The sequence below is a fragment of the Rattus norvegicus genome, chromosome 6, assembly GCF_021556685.1.
Source record: "Rattus norvegicus strain SHRSP/BbbUtx chromosome 6, alternate assembly SHRSP_T2T, whole genome shotgun sequence".
Lineage (NCBI taxonomy): Eukaryota > Metazoa > Chordata > Mammalia > Rodentia > Muridae > Rattus > Rattus norvegicus.
In genome coordinates, this window is record NC_141539.1 from 107,222,800 (window position 1) to 107,244,097 (window position 21,298).

The window sequence follows — 21,298 nt, forward strand, 5'->3', positions numbered from 1 at the left end:
ACCAAAAAAACTTAGGAGGGGGGATGCAGAGGGATACAAATTGGAAAGGAAGAAGTCAGTGTATCACTATATGCAGATATGATAGTGTACTTAAATGACCCCAAAAATTCCACCAGAGAACTCCTAATTCAGCCAAGTGTCTGGATATAAAATTAATGCAAACAAATCAGTAGCCTTCCACTACTCAATGGATAAATGGCCTGAGAAAGAAATTAGGAAAATGACACCCTTCACTATAGTCACAAGTAATATAAAATGTCTTTGTGTGACTCTAACCAAGTGAGTGAAAGATCTGTATGACAAGAACTTCAAGTTTCTGAAGAAAGAAATTAAAGAAGACCTCAGAAAATGAAAAGATGCTCATGAATCTGCAGGATTAACATAGTAAAAATGGCCATTTTACCAAAAGCAATCTACAGATTCAATGCAATCCCCATCAAAATTTCAACTCAATTCTTTACAGAGATAGAGCAATTCTCAACTTCATCTGGAATAACAAAAAACCCAGGATAGCAAAAATTATTCTCAACAATAAGAAAACATCTGAGGGAATCACCATCCCTGAGCTCAAGCTGTATTACAGAGCAATCATGATAAAAAAAAAAAAAAAAAAAAAACCTTTATGGTATTGGTACAGAGACAGGCAGGTAGATCAATGAAATAGAATTGAAGACCCGGAAATGAAATGCACACAACTATGCTCACCTGATCTTTGACATAGGAGCCAAAACCAACTGGTGGAATAAAAGCAGCATTTTCAACAAATGATGCTGGTTCAACTAGCAGTCAGCATGTAAAAGAATGAAAATTGATTCATTCTTATCTCCTGTACAAAGCTCAAGAAAGTACAAAGCTTAAAGTTCAAGTGGATGAAGGACCCGCACATAAAATAAGATACACTTAATCGAATAGAAGAGAACATGGGAAAGACCCTCAAACACATCAGAACACGGGAAAATTCCCTGAATAGAACACAAACAGCTCAGGCTCTAAGATCAACTACTGACAAATGGGAACCCATAAAATTGCAAAGCTTCTATAATGCAAAGGACACTGTAGAGGACAAAACAGCAACCTATTGAATGGGAAAAAATCTTTACCAACCCTATATCCAAAAGAGGGCTAATATCAAAAATATACAAAGAATTTAAGTTAGATTCCAGAGAACCAAATAGCCCTATTAAAAAATGGGGTATAGAGGTAAAAAAGAATTCTCACCTGAGGAATCTTGAATGGCTGAGAAGCACCTAAAGAAATGTTCAAAATCTTTAGTCATCAGGGAAATGCAAATCAAAACGACCCTGAGATTCTACCTCATGTCAGTAAGAATGACTAAGATCAAAAACTCAGGTGACAGTGGAAGGGGAAGCCCTGGGTCCTGCTAAGACTGAACCCCCAGTGAACTAGTCTATGGGGGGAGGGCGGCAATGGGGGGAGGGTTGGGAGGGGAACACCCATAAGGAAGGGGAGGGGGGAGGGAGATGTTTGCCCGGAAACCGGGAAAGGGAATAACACTCGAAATGTATATAAGAAATACTCAAGTTAATAAAAAAAAAAAAAAAAAAAAAACTCAGGTGACAACAGATGCTGACAAGGATGTGGAGAAAGAGGAATGTGCCTCCATTGCTGGTGGGATTGCAAACTGGTACAAGCACTCTGGCAGTTCCTCAGAAAATTGAACATAGTACTACTTCCTGAAGACCCATCTACAACTCTCCTGGGTATATACCCAAAAGTTTCTCCAAAATAAAACAAACACATGTTCCACTAAGTTCATAGCAGCCTTATTTATAATAGCTGGAATCTAGAAACAACCCAGATATCCCTCAAAAGAAGAATGGATACAGAAAATGTGGTACATTTATACAATGGAGTACTACTTGGCTATTAAAAAATGACTTCTTGAAATTCACAAACAAATGGATGGAACTAGAAAATATCATCCTGAGTGAGGTAATTGGATCACAAAAGAACACACATGGGCCTTTCTGCTGGGACAGACAGCGAGTAAGTCTGCTCCCCAGAAGAGTCTATATTCTGAGGCATACCAGAGAAGCTACTGCACTCAGTATTTGTCATATCAGAGGGTCTGCTGCACTCAGAACATTTGACATCATATTCTGAAGAACAGCAGAAGAACCACTGCACTGAGAACATTTGATACCACATCCTTAGGCATCCCAGGAGATCAGCTGAACCAAGGACATCTGATACCACAACCAGAGACATCCTAGAAGATCCCCTGCACCCAGGACACCACAGTTTGAAGGCATCCCAAGAGTACCTCTGTAAACAGAGCAACTGGGCAATTGACACCACAGTCTGAAGACCTCCCAGGGGCTCTGTGGCATACAGGGCAACTGACCCAAAAGACTGAAAGCCTCCCTGGAGCGTGGCTGCACATAAGGAAACAGAAATCACAGTCCATTGACACCCCACCCCCACCCCGAGAGAACAGCTTCACACAGGATAACAGTTTGGCTGCTACTCTAAAGACCTAACTGTCTGAAGGCCTCCCAGGAGATCTACTGCAGCCAGTGCAACAAATCAGCAGCTTCTCTGCCTCTCTGAATACCCTCCAGTTGGAAGGTCCCCCAGGAGGTCTTCTAGAGTCAGGGTCACAGGCATACAAGGAGACCTGTTACAACTGAGGGACAAACAAGGCAGACTCCAGACAGAGTCACCCAGATCAGCAGACACTAGAGATAACCAAATAGTAAAGAAGCAAACACAAGATGATAAGCAACAGAAACCAATATACATGGGCATCATCAGAACCCAGTTCTACCACCACAGCAAGCCCTGGATACACCAAAACACCTAAAAATCGGGAAGCTGGCCTAAAATCCTATGTCGTGAAGATAATAGGGAAGGATATAAATAACTCACTGAAAGAAATACTGGAAAACACAGATAGAAGCCCTTAAAGAGGAAACAAATAAATCCCTTAAAGAAATACAGGAAAACACAATCAAACAGGTAAAGAAATTGCATAAAGCAGTCCAATACCCAAAAGTAGAAGTAGAAACAATAAAGAAAACACAAATGGAGGCAGACCTGGAAATGGAAAAACCTAAGAACGAGGTCAGGAACTACAGGTGTAAGTATCACCAACAGAATACAAGAGATAGAAGAGAGAATCTTGGGGGAAGAATACTGTGGAAGAGATTGACTCAACAATCAAATAAAATTCAAAACACAAAAAAGTGCTAACCCAAAACAGCTAGGAAATTCAGGACACAATGAAAAGACCAAATCTAAGAATAATTGGAATAGAGGAGAACAAAGATTCCCAGCTCAAAGGATCTGAAAACGTCTTCAACAAAATCATAGAAGAAAACTACCAAACTTAAAGAGATGGCCATAAAGGTACAAGAAGCCTATAGAACATCAAACAAATGGGACCAGAAAAGAAAATCCTCTCATCACATGCTAATCAAAACACTACACACAGAGAACAAAGAAATAATACTAAAAGCTGCAAGGGAAAAGGAACCAAGTAACATACAAAGGCAGACCTATGAAAATCACATCAGACTTCTCAACAGAAACTATGAAAGTCAGAAGCAACTTGTCAGAGGTCATGCAGACTCTAAGAGAATACAAATGCCAGCCTAGGCTACTATATCTAGTAAAACTCTCAATCAACATGATGGAAAAACCAAAATATTCCTGGACGAAACCAAATTCAAACAATATCTAGCTACCAATCCAGTCCTAGAAAGAATCCAAGAAGAAAAACTCCAATACAAGGAAGATATATCAAAGAGAAGATGATATTAAGCATTTCACAACAAAGCCAAAAGGAGAGAACCACAAGCACATAAAGCCACCTACAAAAACAAATATAACAAGAGCCAATGGTCATCTGTCTTAAATATCTCTCAACATTAATGGACTCAACTCCCCTATAAAAAGACATAAGCTAAGAGACTGGATATGAAAACAAGATCTAGCATTTTGCTGCATACAAGAAACACACCTCATTAACATAGACAGACACTATGTCAAAGTAAAGGGGTGAAAAAAGGTTTTTCAAGCAAATGGTCCCAAGAAAAAAGCTGGAGTTGCCATCCTAATATCCAATAAAATAGACTTTCAACCAAAAGTTAACAAGCATGATGAGGAAGGATACTTCATATTCATCAAAGGGAAAAATCTACCAAGAGAAAGTTTCAATTATGAACATCTATACCCCAAATGCAAGGGTACCCACCTTCATAAAAGAAACATTACTAAAGCTTAAAACACAATAATAGTGGGAGACTTCAACACTGCACTCTCACCAATGGACAGGTCATTGAAACAGAAACAAACAGAGACACAGTGAGACAAATAGAGGTTATGAACAAATGGTTTTAACAGATATCTATAGAACATTTCACCCTAAAACAAAAGAATACGCCTTCTTTTCAGCACCTCATGGTAACTTCTCCAAAATCAACCATATAATTGGTCACAAAACAACTTTCAACTGATACAAGAAGATTGGAATAATCCCATGCATCCAGACCACATGGCCTAAAGCTGGTCTTCAATAACAGCAAAAGCAACAGGAAACTCACATACACGGAAACTGACAACTCTCTACTCAATGGTAATTGGATCAGGAATGAAATAAAGAAAGAAATTAAAGACTTTCTTGAGTTTAATGAAAATGTTGACACATTATAAGCAAACTTATAGGACAAAATGAAAGCAGTGCTAAGAGGAAAATTCACAGCACTAAGTACACTGGTAAAGAAACTAAAAAGATCTTATACTAGCAACTCAACAGCACACCTGAGAGTTTGAGAACAAAAAGAAGCAAACTCACCCAAGAGGAGTAGATGGCAGGAAATAGTCAAACTCGGGGCTGAAATCAACCAAATAGAAATGAAGAAAATAATACAAAGAATCAGCAAAACCAAATCTGGTTCTTTGGGAGAACCAACAAGATAGATAAACCCCTAGCCAAACTAATAAAGGGTCCAGAGGCAGTATCCAAATTATCAAAATCAGAAATGAAAAGGGAGACATAACAACAGAAACAGAAAATTCAAAAAAAATCGTCATATCCTACTACAAAAGCCTATGCTCAACAAAACTGAAAAAACTAAGATGAAATGGATGGTTTTCTAGACCAAAGTTAAATCAAGGGCAGGTAAACTTTCTAAACAGGCCCATATCCCATAAGGAAATAGAAATCATTAAAAACCTCCCAACCAAAAAAGCCCAGTCCAGATGGAGTTAGTTCAGAATTCTACCAGCTCTTCAAAGAAGACCTGATACCAATACTCCTCAAAATATTCCATAAAATAGAAACAGAAGGAACACTACCTAATTCATTCTATGAAGCCACAATTACTCTAATACCTAAACCCCACAAGGACCCTACCAAAAAAAGAGAACTTCAAACCAATCTTGCTTATGAGTATCAATGCAAAAATACTCAATAAAATTCTTGCAAACCGAATCCTAGAACTCATCAAAACCATCATTCACCATTATCAAGTAGGCGTCATCCCAGGGATGCAAGGTTGGATCAATATACAAAATCCATTAACATAATTCACCATATAAACAAACTCAAAGAAAAAAAATCACATGATCATCTCCGTAGATGCAGAAAAAGCATTTGACAAAATACAACACCCCTTCATGTTAAAAGTATTGGTGATATCAGGAATTCAAGGCCTATACCTAAACATAATAAAAGCAATCTACTGTAAACCAACAGCCAATATCAAATTAAGTGGAGAAATACTTGAAGCAACCCCACTAAAATCGGGAACAAGACAAGGATGCCCACTCTCCCCATATGTATTCAATATAGTACTCAAGGTGTTAGCTAGAACAAGAAGACAACAAAAAGATCAAATTGGCAAAGAAGAAATAAAGGTATCACTATTTGCAGATGATATGATAGTAAACTTAAGTGACCCCAAAAATTCTACCAGAGAACTTCTCCAGCTCATAACCAACTTCAGCAAAGTGGCCAGATATAAAATTAACTCAAACAAATCAGTAGTCTTCCTTTATACAAATGATAAACAGGCTGAAAGAAATTAGGGAAACAACTCTCTTCACAATAGCCACAGATAATATAAAATATCTTGGGGTACCTCTAACCAAACAAGTGAAAGATCTATATGACAATAACTTCAAGTCTCTCAAGAAAGAAATTGAAAAAGATCTCAAAAAATGGAGAGATCTCCCATGCTCATGGATTGGCAGAATTAACATAGTAAAAATGGCCATCCTACCAAAGGCAATCTACAGATTCAATGCAATCCCCATTAAGATCCCAACACAGTTCTTCAAAAACATGGAAAGACAAAAAACCCAGAATAGTGAAAACAATTCTTAATAATAAAGAATGGCTGGGGGAATTGCCATCCCTCACCTCAAGCTCTACTACAGAGCAATAGTGATAAAAAAAAAAAATGCAATGGTATTGGTACAAAACGTTGATCAATGGAATAGAATTGAAGACCCAGAAATAAAGCCACACACTTACTCACACTTGATCTTTAACAAAGAAGCCAAAAATATACAATGGAAAGAAGAAAGCATCTCCAATAAATGGTGCTGTTCTAACTGGATGTCTGTATATAGAAAAATGAAAATAGACCCATATTAATCACCATGCACAAAGCTCAAGTCCAAGTGAATCAAGGATCTTAACATAAACCAGATATACTGCAATAGAAGAGAAAGTGGGAAAGAGCCTTGAACTCATTGGCACGGGGAAATTTCCTAAACAGAACTCCAATGGCCCATGCTCTAAGATCAAAAATTGATAAATGGGACCTCATGAAACTGGATAGCTTCGGCAAGGCAAAGGACATAGTCAACAAGTCAAATTGGCAACCTACAGATTAGGAAAAAAATCTTCACTAACTTCACATCTGATAGAGGGCTAATATCAAAAATATATTAAGAACTCAAGAGGCTAACCACCAAAAAACCAAACAACCCAATCAAAACATGGGGTATCTTGGCAGGGAATAGAGAGGCAAAGATTAAAACAGAGACAGAAGGAACACCCATTCAGAGCCTGCCCCATATGTGGCCCATACATATACTGCCACCCAATTAGACAAGATGGATGAAGCAAAGAAGTGCAGGCAGACAGGAGCCGGATGTAGATCTCTCCTGAGAGACACAGCCAGAATACAGCAAATACAGAGGCGAATGCCAGCAACAAACCACTGAACTGAGAACAGGACCCCCGTTGAAGGAATCAGAGAAAGGACTAGAAGAGCTTGAAGGGGCTCGAGACCCCATATGAACAACAATGCCAAGCAACCAGAGCTTCCAGGGACCTAAAGACTATACATGGACTGACCCTGGACTCTGACCTCATAGGTAGCATTGAATATCCTAGTAAGATCACCAGTGTAAGGGGAAGCCTTACTGCTAAGACTGAACCTCCAGTGAACATGATTGTTGGGGGGAGGGCGGCAATGGGGGGAGGATGGGGAGGGGAACACCCATAAAGAAGGGGTGGGGGATGTTGGCCCGGAAACCAGAAAGGGAATAACACTCGAAATGTAAATAAGAAATACTCAAGTTAATAAAAAAAAAGAATTAGAAATAAAAAAAAAAACATGGGGTATAGAACTAAACAGAGAAGTCACAACAGAGGAATCTCAAATGGCTGAGAAGCACCTAAAGAAATGTTCAAAGTCCTTAGTGATCAGAGAAATGCAAATCAAAATGACCCTGAGATTCTATCTTATACCAGTCAGAATGGCTAAGATCAAAACCTCAGGTGACAACACATGTTGGTGAGGATGTGGAGAAAGAACACTCCTCCATTGTTGGTGGGATTGCAAACTGGGTACAACCACTCTGGAAATCAATTTGGATGTTCCCGAGAAAATTGAAAATAGACTTACCTAAAGACCCAGCAATACCACTCTTGGGAATATACCCAAAAGATTTCCCGCAATGCCACAGGGGCGTGGGTTCCCCTATGTTCATAGTGGTCTTATTTGTGATAGCCAGAAGCTTGAAATAACCCAGATGTCCTATGATATAAGAATGGATATGGAAATAACGGTTCATTTACACAATGGAATACTACTCAGCTATTAAGAACAAGAACATCCTGATTTTTCAGGCAAATGGATGGAACTAGAAAATATCATCCTGAGAGGGGTAACTCAGATGCAAAAGGACATGCACAGTGTGTTCTCACTAATAAGTAGATATCAGTCACAAAAAAAGTACAGAATACCCAAAATACAGTCCACAGAACTCAAAAAGGTCGACAAGCTGAAGGGCCCAAGTAAGGACACCTCAGTACCCCTTGGGAAGGAGAAGAAAGCAACCAAAAGGGGGAAGGAGGACAGGGGAAGGAAAAGAGATGGGGGTGGAGAGAGGGGAACACGATCCAGTTTTGGGGGGGGGGAGGACTGACTCACTGAGGTCCAGCAGAAAGAAAGGAAACAGACGACCTCAGGAGGAAGGAGGTTGGGAGGACCCTCCAGAATGTACCAGAGACCTGGGAAGTGAGAGACTTTCAGGACTCAAAGGGGAGGACCCTAGACGAAATGCCCTACAGTGGGGACAGGGAACTTGAGTCCACTTCCAGCAGAAAGTTAGAGATGGGGTTGCTATCCCACAGTCAAAACTCTGATCCATAATCCTTTCTGTCTGAAAGAAATGCAGGGAAGGAAAAGGAGAGGAGCCTGAGGAAAAGAGGGTCCAGGGACAGCCCAAAGTGGGATCGAGCTCAAGGGGAGGCCCTAAGACCTGACACCATTACTGAGGCTATGGAGCACTCACAAAAAGGGACTTATCATGACTGCCCTCCAAAAGACCCAACAAGCAGCTGAAAGAGTCAGATGCAGATATGTGCACCCAACCAATGGACAGAAGCTGCTGACCTCTCTGGTTGAATTAGGGAAAAGCTGGAGGAAGCTGAGGAGGAGGGCAACCCTGTAGGAGGACCAGCAGTCTCAATTAACCTGGACCCCTGAGATCTCTCAGACACTGGATCACCAACCAGGCAGCACACATGAACTGATGTGAGGCCTCTAACACATATATAGTAGAGGACCGCCCAGTCTTGGTTCAGACAGAGAAGATGCACCTAACCCTCAAGAGACTGGAGGCCCCAGGAAGTTTAGAGGTCTGATGGGGTGGGTGGAATAGAGACATCCTCGTGAAGATTGGGGTGGCAGTATGGGGATGGAGGAGATATAGGATATGGAACAGTGAGAGGGTGGACCAGGAGAGGAATAAAATCTGGAGTGTAAAAAATGAATAAAAAATTTGAAAAAAAATGTGCAATAGATTAAAAAACGCACATTGAATAGTAAGTGGATATTAGGCCAAAGGCTCAGAATACCCATAATCCAACTCACAGACCATATGAAGCTCAAGAAGAAGGAAGACCAAAGTGTGGCTGCTTCAGTTCTACTTAGAAGGGGAAACAAAATGATCATGGGAGGGAGAGGGAGGGAGAGATCTTGGAGGGAGAGGTGGGGAGGAAAATGAGGGGCAAGATAAGGAGTGGGAGGAGACAGAGAAGTACAGAGAGTCAGGAAATTAAGTAGAGGTGTATAGCAGTGGGGGTTGGCGAACTGGGAATAGCCACTAGGAAGTCCCAGATGCCATGAAAGCAAGAGGCTCCCAGGACCAAATGGGGATGGCATTAGCTGAAATACCCAACAAAGAGGAGAGAGAACCTGTAGAGACCATATCCAGAGGTTAGGCTTGGCCCCTGTTTGAGACACGGGCCACCCACCCATCTCAAAAATATTAACCCATAATTGTTCCTATCTAAAGGAAATAGAGGGACAAAGAATGGAGCAGAGACTGAAGGAAAGGCCATCCAGAGACTGCCCCACCTAGCGATCCATCCCATATGCAGTCACCAAACCCAGACACTATTGTTGATGCCAAGAAGCAATTGCTAATAGGAGCCTGGTATGGCGGTTCCCTGAGAGATCCTACCAGCACCTGACCAATACAGATGCATATGCTCTCAGTCAACCATCAGACTGAGCATGGGGACTCCAATGGAGAAGTTAGGGGAAGGACTGAAGAAGATGAAGGGGTTTACAACCCCACAAGGAAGAACAATTTTATCAACGAACCAGACTCCCCTGAGCTCCCAGGAACTAAACCACCAACCAAGGAGTACACATGGAGGGACCCATAGCTCCAACTGCTTATGTAGCAGAGGATGCCTTATCTGGCATCAGTGGGAAGGGAGGCCCTTGGTCCTGTGGAGACTTGATGTCCCAATGTAGGGTAATGGTAGGGTGGTGAGTTGGAAGTGGGTGGATTGGTGGGTGAGTGTGGAGAGCTTTAGGGACTGCTTCTAGAAACTTGGCAGGAATTTGACATTGGTCTAGGTTAAGACAGTAAACTCAAGCTGGAATTTGATTTTGGACGAGGACAGGGAAGTAGGATCAGATATGAGTACTTATATTTGGGCTAACACAAAGCTCATGGTAAATTCAGCTAAGGAATGTGGCATTTCTTTTATTTTGGACATCCTGATAGGCCCCTAGAAACACTGATCATGGGACTTTGTTTATTGCCTTGTTTGTTCCTTAACCTAGAACTGGCCTTATTACTTGCATATGCTTAAAATGGTATAAAAGCAAACTGGGGGAAAAAATAAACCCTCTTCAGCCTCAGAACTGGCTGGGGTCACGCTACAGAGTTGTCTAATTGTCTTTTTCTTTTTAATCCTCACTCCATCCCTGTGGAACCCATTGACTGGCTGAGCTGGCTTGGTCAGGTGGTGCCTGGAGCTCTGGTAAGCAGGATACAGGGAAGGACACTGCAGGATAGGAAGTGTGTGCAAAGAAAAGTAAAGAAGATTTGGGCAAGCAGTGAATAAACCCTGTAAAAAGGAACAGGTAACGGTAAAATGCTTTTTATATATGTGTTTAGAGTTATGCTAAAATCTAGAGAAGTGAAAATAATTCTCATAGCTGCTTTAAGTCTTTGGACCCTGATTAGGGATAGTTTAATGCCTAGACATGAGAGAGAGAATAGGTTTGAGAAATGCACTTCTCCACATCTATCTGAGGATGCTTTAGCCAAAGAGAAGGAAAATGAATGTAGGCTGTTACAGAGCTCTCACAGGGAAAGGAAGAGGTCAGGAGACCTCCTGTCTCCTCTCTGGCTCCTACTGGAGGAATGCTTAGTTCTGGTTCTTTCTGGATCTTTTTGGTAGGATATCTGGGTCCCTTTGGCACATCTAGTTCTCTTCCCTCACTGTCTGTTGTCTGTCCTTAGTATGCCAATCTGTCCATATCTGTCAGTTTATGTCTGTTTTTGTTTCGTTGTTTGTTCCTTTGTGTTTCATATTCAAAAGAAAAAATGGTTAAAACTTTACCTGCCGGTCATTCAGCCCTTGATTTAGATTTAACTCTTTTCAAAGAAAAAAAAAGTCTCTTTGGCCTTTGGAGCCTTGCACCTGTAGCTGGGAGTCCAGCACAGTTGGAGAAACCCTGCTAGGGGCCGACTGTCAAAGCCACTCTTAAAGGTGCCAGCAGCTTCTAGGCTTCTCTGGACAGGAAGCTGATGGTTGTTTCTTCTACAAATTTTTTTGGCTGTGATTATTGGGTTCAGCAGGTGACAAGGTGCTCCTTTCTTGAAATTACAACTAAAAAAAGTAAGAATTTTAACTGTTCTAAATAAGTAAATATGTAGCTACTTCATTTTTGTTTCTGAATGGTTTTAAATGTATAAATATATTCTGCATATCTTGGTTATACATTATTGACCTATAAGTTAGTGGGTTTGTAACAGTGGTAAGAGAAAGTCAGCTTAAAACTGGTAACCCAGGACTGGAGTCATTCTATACAACAACATGTGGCATGAGACAACCCATGGAAACAGGTCTCCAAAGAGACCTCTAAATTGGATAATATTTTATGTAGTTCTTATCCTAGAAACCAGACTTATAAAAAATAGGATTTAGGGCAGTGTCCCATTGGTGAGGTATTGAAGGCTGAACCATCATGCCTTTGTTTGCAGGAACTGAAAGCTAAACTGTGTAGCATGGGGGTGATGTACTTGGTGTTGATTTTGGAGAGACTGTATTGTTTGTTGGAGGTTGAGTTTTGCTTTCCTAAGCCGTGGTTGTGCTCTGGTGTTGCAGGGGAAATTTGAAGGTTGTGGTTGAATTGCCTTGGCTGCAACTTGTAGTTTGACCACAGTCTCAGGATTGTAACTCACACATATTTTTAATTAGGAGGAGTTGGGCAGCTGGAGATGGCTACAGGGTTTGCAAAGGGTTGATGAGGCTAAGGAACTTTGGAGGCATTGCAGCCTGGCTTGCCTACCCCAGCTGCTATTCCAGGAGATGCATATAGAATTATTATGGATTTGGAGGATTGTTTTTATATTCTTCCTTTGCATCCTGATTACTGTAAAAGGGTTTCATTTATTGTGACTGTTTGTAATTTTAAAGAACCCATGAAGCAATATCATTGGAAAGTTTTGCCTCAAGGAATGGCTAATAGCCCTACTTTATTAAAAAAATTTTTTTGCAGCTTCAATACAAAAGTTAGGATTTTGATCCCTCTGTGTATATTATTCATTATATGGTTGACATTTTAGTAGCTGACCCTCTGAAGGAGTTTTACTACGTCTTTGCTCTTATACAACGAGCTTTAAAATCTTGGGGATTAGTTGTTGCTCCAGAAAAGATTCAAAGACAATATCCTTTTCAATATTTGGGATATCAGTTACATCCTAAACAAATTGTGTCACAGAAAATTCAAAAAAGAAAAGATAATATAACATACTTTAAATGATTTTCAAAAGCTTTTAGGAGATGCTAATTGGTTAAGACCACCTTAAGCTTACCACAGAAGAACTGAAACCACTGTTTGATAGTCTCGAGGAGGTTGCAAATCCTAATTCCCCTCAACAATTAATTGATGAGGGACAAATAGCTTTTCAAAAAGTAAGGGATGCCATTATTCAATTACAGATACATTATATAGACTATAGTCATTTGTTGGCTGTTTGGTTCTTGCTACTTCTCATGCGCCCAAAGCAGTCCTTTGGTAAAAGGGAACATTAATGTGCATTACTCTTTCTTCATTTCCAAGTAAAGTTCTAAAACCCTATTATGAAGCTGTTTCCATGTTAATACAGAATTTTAGGATGGAATCACAAAAGTATTTTGAGAAAGAACCTAATGAAAAATTTAGTCCTTATTCCAAACAGCAATTAAATTGGTTATTGCAGAATACTGATATTTGGCCTATTGCATGTGCAAACTTTTCAGGTAAAATTGATAATCATTATCCAAAAGACAAGTTGTTACAATTTGCCTCTATGCTTGCTTTATTTCCTATAAATTTATGCATGCAGCCCATAGTAAATCTACTTACTGTATGTGCAGATGGCTTATCTAATGGGAAGGCAGCATATATAATTGGATCACATGTTCATTCTCTTGAGTTTCCCCCTGCTTCAGCACAAATAATTGAACTGCATGTTGTGGCTGCTGGTTTTGAAATGCTGAAAAATCAAGTGTTTAATTTGTATATTGATAGTCAATATATAGCTCATGGTTTACAATTGCTTGAAACTGTTCCTTTTTTAGATAGTGCTAACTCTCAAATTTTGCAATTATTTATTCAAATACAATTCAACTTAAGAGAAAATACTGTTCCTTACTTTATAGGAAATTTAAGACCCAAATCCCATGGGGAAGAGAGCTAAACACCCAGAAGTGCAGACATCCTGACACCGCAGGACAGACTGCCACTTCTGCATACCTCTGCCCACATCCCTGGTCCAAGGGGAAACTGCACAGTGCCTCTGGTCATGGGAATATAGGAACAACCAGCCACCAGTACCTGCAGTTCTAGTCTGCACCCAGGACTAAACTGAACCGGCCAAACAGCTCCCTAAACCCAAATCCTGAGGGGGAGAGAACTGGACCCTCAGAAGTGCAGACACTCCTGAGGCAGGACCCTTCTGATTCCTGCCATGACTAGAGCTGAAAGACAGTCACCAGGAGCACCTACACACTTGAGGACAGAGGTTAGACCCACTTTTCTGCTCCAAGTGACCTGCCTGGTGGATCAGGACACACAGACACAGAAGTCCTCTGGGTCAGGGCACTTCCTGTTTCTGGCTCTGCCCAGAAGTGAACTGATACCATCCCACAGTTCCCTGCACCCAAATCCCATGGGGAAGAGAGCTGAACACCCAGAAGAGCAGACATCCTGACACCGCAGGACAGACTGCCAATTCTGCACACCTCTGCCCACATCCCTGGTCCAAGGGGAACTGCAAAGTGCCTCTGGACACAGGAACACAGGAACAGTCAGCCACCAGTACCTGCAGTTCTGGTCTGTGCCTGGGACCGAACTGACCCAGCCAAACAGCTCCCTGAACCCAAATCCTGTGAGAGAGAGAGCTGGACCCTCAGAAGAGCAGACACTCCTGAGAAGTCAGAGGAGACTACCCTCTGACCACATTTCAGACCCAAGAGAGAATCACCTAGTGCCAACTGTGCCCCCTGGGTGCAAGAACCTAGGAGCAATTAGGGGCAGGACCCTTCTGATTCCTGCCCATGACTAGAGCTGGAAGACAGTCTCCAGGTGCACTGACACACCTGAAGTCAGAGCACCTGTTCTCAGGAAAGGATGAAAGAAAACAGGAAAACAGGTCTACAGGAGTGCCAACACAGAGGCCTACAGCAGGGCCAAGTCACTCTCAGAAACAGCAGGACAAGCAAACACCACAGACAACCCAATGGCTAGAGGCAAGCACAGGAACCTAAGCTACAGCAACCAAGACTACGTGGCATCATCAGAGTCCAGTTCTCTCACCAAAGAAAATACTAGATATCCAAAGACACTGGAAAAGCAAGATTTAGATTTAAAAATCACATTTTATGATAATGATGGAGGACTTTAAGAAGAACATAAACAACTCCTTAAAGAAATGCAGGACAACACAAGTAAACAAGTAGAAGCCCTTAAAAAGGAAACACAAAAATCCCTGAAAGAATTACAGGAAAACACAACCAAACAGGTGAAGGAATTGATCAAAACCATCCAAGATTTAAAAATGGAAATAGAAACAATAAAGAAGCACAAAGGAAGACAACCCTAGAGATAGAAAACCTAAGGAAGAGACAAGGAGTCTTAGATTAAAGCATATATAAGAATACAAGAGCTAGAACAGAGAATCTCAGGGGCAGAAGATACCATAGAAAACAACGACACAACCATCAAAAATAATGTAAAACACAAAAAGCTCCTAGCCCAAAACATCCAGGAAATCCAGGACACAATGAGAAGATCAAACCTAAGGATAATATGTATAGAAGAGACTGAAGACTCCAAACTTAAAGGGCCAGTAAATATATTCAAAATATGTCCACAAAATAGAAACAGACAGAGCACTAACTACCAAATTCCTTCTATGAAGCCACAATTACTCTTATACCGAAACCACACAAAGACCCTACAAAGAAAGAGAATTTCACAATTTCCCTTATGAATATTGACACAAAAATGCTCAATAAAATTCTTGCAAACTGAATCGAAGAACACATCAATATGATCATCTATCATGATTAAGTAGGCACCATCCCAGGGATGCAGGGATGGTTTAATATATGGAAATCGATCAACGTAATCCACTATGTAAACAAACTCAAAGAACCACATGATCATTTCATTAGATGCTGAGAAAGCATTTCACAAAATTCAACACCCCTTCATGATAAAAGTCCTGAAAAGATCAGGAGTGCAAGGCCCATACCTAAACATAGTAAAAAAAAAAACAATATACAGCAAACCAAGTAGCTAACATCAAACTAAATGGAGAGAAACTGGAAGCAATCCCAGTAAAATCAGGGACTAGAAAAGGCTGCCCACTCTCTCCCTACTTATTCAATATAGTCCTAGCCAGAGCAATCAGGCAATGAAAGGAGGTCAAAGGGATAAAAATTGGAAGGGAAGAAGCCAAAATATTACTATTTGCAGATGATATGATAGTATACTTAAGTGACCCCAAAAGTTCCACCAGAGAACTACTTAACTGATAAACACCTTCAGCAGAGTATAAAATTAATTCTGGGTATAAAATTAATTCAAACAAATCAGTAGCCTTCCTCTACTCAAAGGATAAACAGGTTGAGAAAGAAATTAGGGAAATGACACCCTTCACAATAGTCCCAAATAATATAAAATATCTTGGTGTGACTTTAACCAAGCAAGTGAAAGATCTGTATGATAAGAACTTCAAGTCTCTGAAGAAAAAAATTGAAGAATATCTCAGAAGATGGAAATCCATGCTCACGGATTGGCAGGATTAATATAGTAAAGATGGCCATTTTGCCAAAAGCAATTTACAGATTCAATGCAATCCCCATCAAAATTCCTACTCAAATCTTTATAGAGATAGAGAGAGCAATTTGCAAATTCATTTGGAATAACAAAAAACCCAGGATATCGAAAACTGTACTCAAAAATAAACAAACTTCTGGGGTAATCACCATCCCGGACTTCAAGCAGTATTACAGAGCAATAGTCATAAAAACTGTATGGTATTGGTACAGAGACAGGCAGATAGATCAGTGGAACAGAATTGAAGACTGAGAAATGAACCCACAAACCTATGGTCACTTGATCTTTGACAAAGGAGCTAAAACCATCCAAATGGAAGAAAGATAGCCTTTTCAACAAATGGTGCTGGTTCAACTGGAGGTCAGCATATAGAAGAATGCAGATCGATCCATGCTTATCACCCTGTACAAAGCTTAAGTCCAAGTGAATCAAGGACCTCCACATCAAACCAGATACACTCAAACTAATAGAAAAAGAAAGTGGGGAAGAGTTTCGAACACATGGGCACTGGAGAAAATTTCCTGAACAAAACATCAATGGCTTATGCTCTAAGATCAAGAATAGACAAATGGGACCTCATAAAACTGCAAAGCTTCTGTAAGGCAAAGGACACTGTGGTTAGGACAAAACGGCAACCAACAGATTGGGAAAAGATAGTTACCAATCCTACAACTGATAGAGAGCTAATATCCCAAATATACAAAGAACTCAAGAAGTTAGACTCCAGAGAGCCAAATAACCCTATTAAAAAATGGGTACAGAGCTAAATAAAACATTCTCAGCTGAGGAATATCAAATGGCAGAAAAGTACCTAAAGGATGTTAAACACATCCTTAGTCATCAGGGAAATGCAAACCAAAACAACCCTGAGATTCCACTTTATACCAGTCAGAATGGCCAATATCTAAAAATCCATGTGACAACAGATGCTGGTGAGGATGTGGAGAAAGAGAAACACTCCTCCATTATTAGTGTGATTGCAAACTGCTACAACCACTCTGGAAATCGGTCTAGAGGTTCCTCATAAAATTGGACATTCTACCACCTGAGGACCCAGCTATACCTCTCCTGGGCATATACCCAAAAGATGCTCCAACATACAACAAAAACACATGCTCCACTATGTTCATAGAAGCTTTATTTATAATAGCCAGAAGCTGGAACGAACCCAGATGCCCTTCAACAGAGGAATGGATACAGAAACTGTGGTACATCTACACAATGGAGTACTACTCAGCTATCAAAAACAGTGACTTCATGAAATTCATAGGCAAATGGAATGAACTATAAAATATCATCCTGAGTGAGGTAACCCAATCACAGAAAAACACACATGGTATGCACTCATTGATAAGTGGATATTAGCCCAAAAGCTCGAATTACCCAAGATACAATTACCACAGGAAGCTCAAGAAGGATGCCCAAAATGTGGATGCTCCCACTCCTTCTTAAAAGAGGAAAAGATATCCATAGGAGGGGATATGGAGGCAAAGTTTAGAGCATAGACTGAAGAAACAGCCATTCTGAGCCTGCCCCACACGTGGTCCATATATATACAGCCACCAAAACTAGATAAGATTGATGAAGCTAAAAAGTGCATGCTGAAAGGGACCGGATATAGATCTCTCCTGAGAGACACATCCAGAGCATGTCGAATACAGAGGTGAATACTAGCAGCAAACCACTGAGAATAGGACCCCCTTTGGAGAAATTAGAGGAAGGATTGAAAGAGCTGAAGAGGCTTGCAACCCCATAAGAACAACAATGCCAGAGTTTCCAGGGACTAAACCACTACCAAAAGACTATACATGGACTGACCCAGGGCTCCAACTGCATATGTAGCAGAGAATAGCCTTGTTGGGGCACCAGTGGAAGGAGAAATCCTTGGTCCTGACAAGGTTGGATGCCCAGTGCCAGAGAATGTCAGGGCAGTAAGGAGGGGTGGATGAGGGGGAACACCTGTAAGGGGGAGGGGGAGGAGCTGGGGGACTTATGGACAGGAAACCCAGAAAGTGAATAACATTTGAACTATAAAGAAATATATCTAATAAAAAATTTTAAAAAAGAAAATTTAAGAGCTCATACTGGAGTGCCTGGACTGTTTAGTGGGGTCAACACCACAGCATATATGTATACCAGGCAGATTATAGGCCTTGCAAAGGAACATTATACAAAGAATCTCATTCTTTACATCATCAAAATAGTAATAGCTTGAGACAACAATTTGGTATTTCTAGAGAATGTGCAAGTCAAATTGTAAAGACTTGTCCTCAATGTCCTCAGTTTCTTCCTGTACCACATAATGTTAATTATTGAGGACTTATAACTAATGAATTATAGAAAATGGATGTTACTCATATTTCTGATTTTTGGAAAATTAAAATACGTACATGGGACTATTGACATCTTTTCAGGTTCTTTACTTGCAATTGTTTTAACAGCAGAAGCAACTAAAAATATAGTTAGTTGTTGCCTACATTGTTTTCCTATGCTGGCTGTTACAAATCAGATTAAAACAGATAATGGAAGTGGCTAGTGCAGTCAAGCATTTGAGACTTCCTGTCGACAATTTAATATTACCCATATTACTGGGAATCCTTATAATCCTCAAGGACAAGGTATTATGAAAAGGAACCATAGAAAGTTAATACAATGTCTTAATAATATAAAAAATGTTTAAAATGTTTAAATTCGGGTGTTCATGGATGTTCGGCTGCTGAGTGGTTTTTGGTATCCTCACACTTTCACTACACATGCTTCAGTGAAATGGAAGGATCCTACGACAGCCAAATGGCATGGAACTGACCCTGTACTCATATGGGGACAATGTTACATACTGTTTTTCACAGGAAAAAAATGTGGTGTGATGGCTACCAGAAAAGCTGGAGCAACAAACAGAACAATCCCACCCTCCTGCTGATTCCATTACTGATGATGATGACGGTTCCTGACCCACCACTGATATATCCAGCAGTGTGGTCTAGACTGGAGATTCTCATGACCAGTAATAATACTCAACCCTTGGATCTCCATGGTCTTTTATGATAAGACCATGACTTTCAATGCATTTGGTGATGGGATTCCTGTTTGCTTTGTGAAGACTAGTATGAATGATTGCTGTGTTTCAGTGGTTCCTCAAATTTAGAAGAAAAACGTTTCACAAACTAACTCAAAAGCATACAGATAGGCATACATAAATATTATAAGGGATTTGCCCCTGATCCTCATACAACCTTGTAGGCATGAATCCACAGAGAATGTGGACCTGGCATTTAATAAACTTATTAGATAGAAAGAATGCTATAATCAACCCCCAATGTGGTTTAATGTTTCCAATAATATGCTAATTTTTGAATGGTCAAGAAATCAATCAAACACTGGGCAAAAGGAGATGCCCACAGGTCTTTGGCAATCAGAAGCAGACCATTTCCAATGGCATATCTGAAAGTTAGCTGCAGCTCTCTATGAAGTTTCACTGGCAGTAGACAAAATTGGGACAGAATCTGGACTTCAAGCAAGTGTTGTGCATGTGTTAAGGCTCCCAATCATTCATTAGCTGGTCGTATTAAAATTACTTTTGTTTCTTTTTTATTTTTTAGTATTTTTCCTTTTATTGGATATTTTTTAAATTTACACTTTAAATGTTATTCCCTTTCCCAGTTTCTCCTCCAGAAATCTGCTATCCCATCCCCTGCTTCTATGAGGGTGCTTCCTCACCTACCTAACCACTCCCTCCCATCTCCCCTGTCCTGACATTCCCCTACACTGTAGCATTGAGCCTTGATAAGACCAAGGGCCTCTCTTTCCATTGAAGCCACACAAGGCCATCCTCTGCTACATACGCTGATGAAGCCAAAAGTCCATCCCTGTGTAACCTTGGGATGGTGTCTTTGTCCTTGGGCGTGGGAAGGCGTCTGGTTGGCTGATATTGTCGTTCTTCCTAAGGGGTTGCAAATCCCTTCAGCTTCTTCAGTCCTTTCTCTAACTCCTCCACTGGGGACCCTATTCTCTTTTCAATGGTTGGCTGTGAGCATCTGCCTCTGTATTTGTCGGGCTCTGGCAGAGCCTCTCAGGAGACAGCTATATCAGGCTCCTGTCAGCATGCACTTCTTGTCATCAGCAATATTGTCTGGGTTTGGTGTCTGTATATGGGATGGATCCCCCAGGTGGGGCAGTCTCTGGATGGCCTTTCCTTCAGTCTCTGTTCCACACTTTGTCTCCATATTGACTCCTGGACTTTTGTTCCCCTTTCTAAGGAAGTCTGAAGCATCCACACTTTGGTCTTCCTTCTTCTAGAGCTTCATGTAGTCTGTGGATTATATCTTGGGTAATCCAAGCTTTGAGGTTAATTTCCATTTATCAGTAAGTGCATACCATGTGTATTCTTTTGTGACTGGGTTACCTCACCCAGGATATTTTATAGTTCAATCCATTTGCCTAAAAATTTTATGAAGTCATTGCTTTTAATAGCTAATTATTCCAGTATATGAAATATACCACATTTTTTGTATCCATTCCTATGTTGAAGGACAATTATATACTTTCTAATGATGTTAGTGTATTGAAACCTGGCATGTCTGTTATGGTGGCCTATCAACCAGCTTTTGTTGTATTGCCTGTGAATATGGCAGGACTGTAGTATTCTGAAAAAAACTTCTAAGTACTGGAAGAAGTGATTCAGGCTTTAAGCAGAAGCAAAAGGGTAGTGGCCCTGATTATTGCTGATATAGCAGCTTTAGTTACATTAATAGCTAGTACCACTGCTTCTGCAATTGCTTTGACACAAGAAGTTAAGACGGCTACTTTTATTAATCATTTAGCAAAAAAATGTTACTGATGTTCTGAATATTCAAGAGGATTTAGATAGGCATTTGGAAAAATGGATTGATGCTCTTTATAATACTACTCAAATTATTAGAGAGGAGGTTCAGATTTTAAGAGTAAGAAGCCATCGGGGTTGG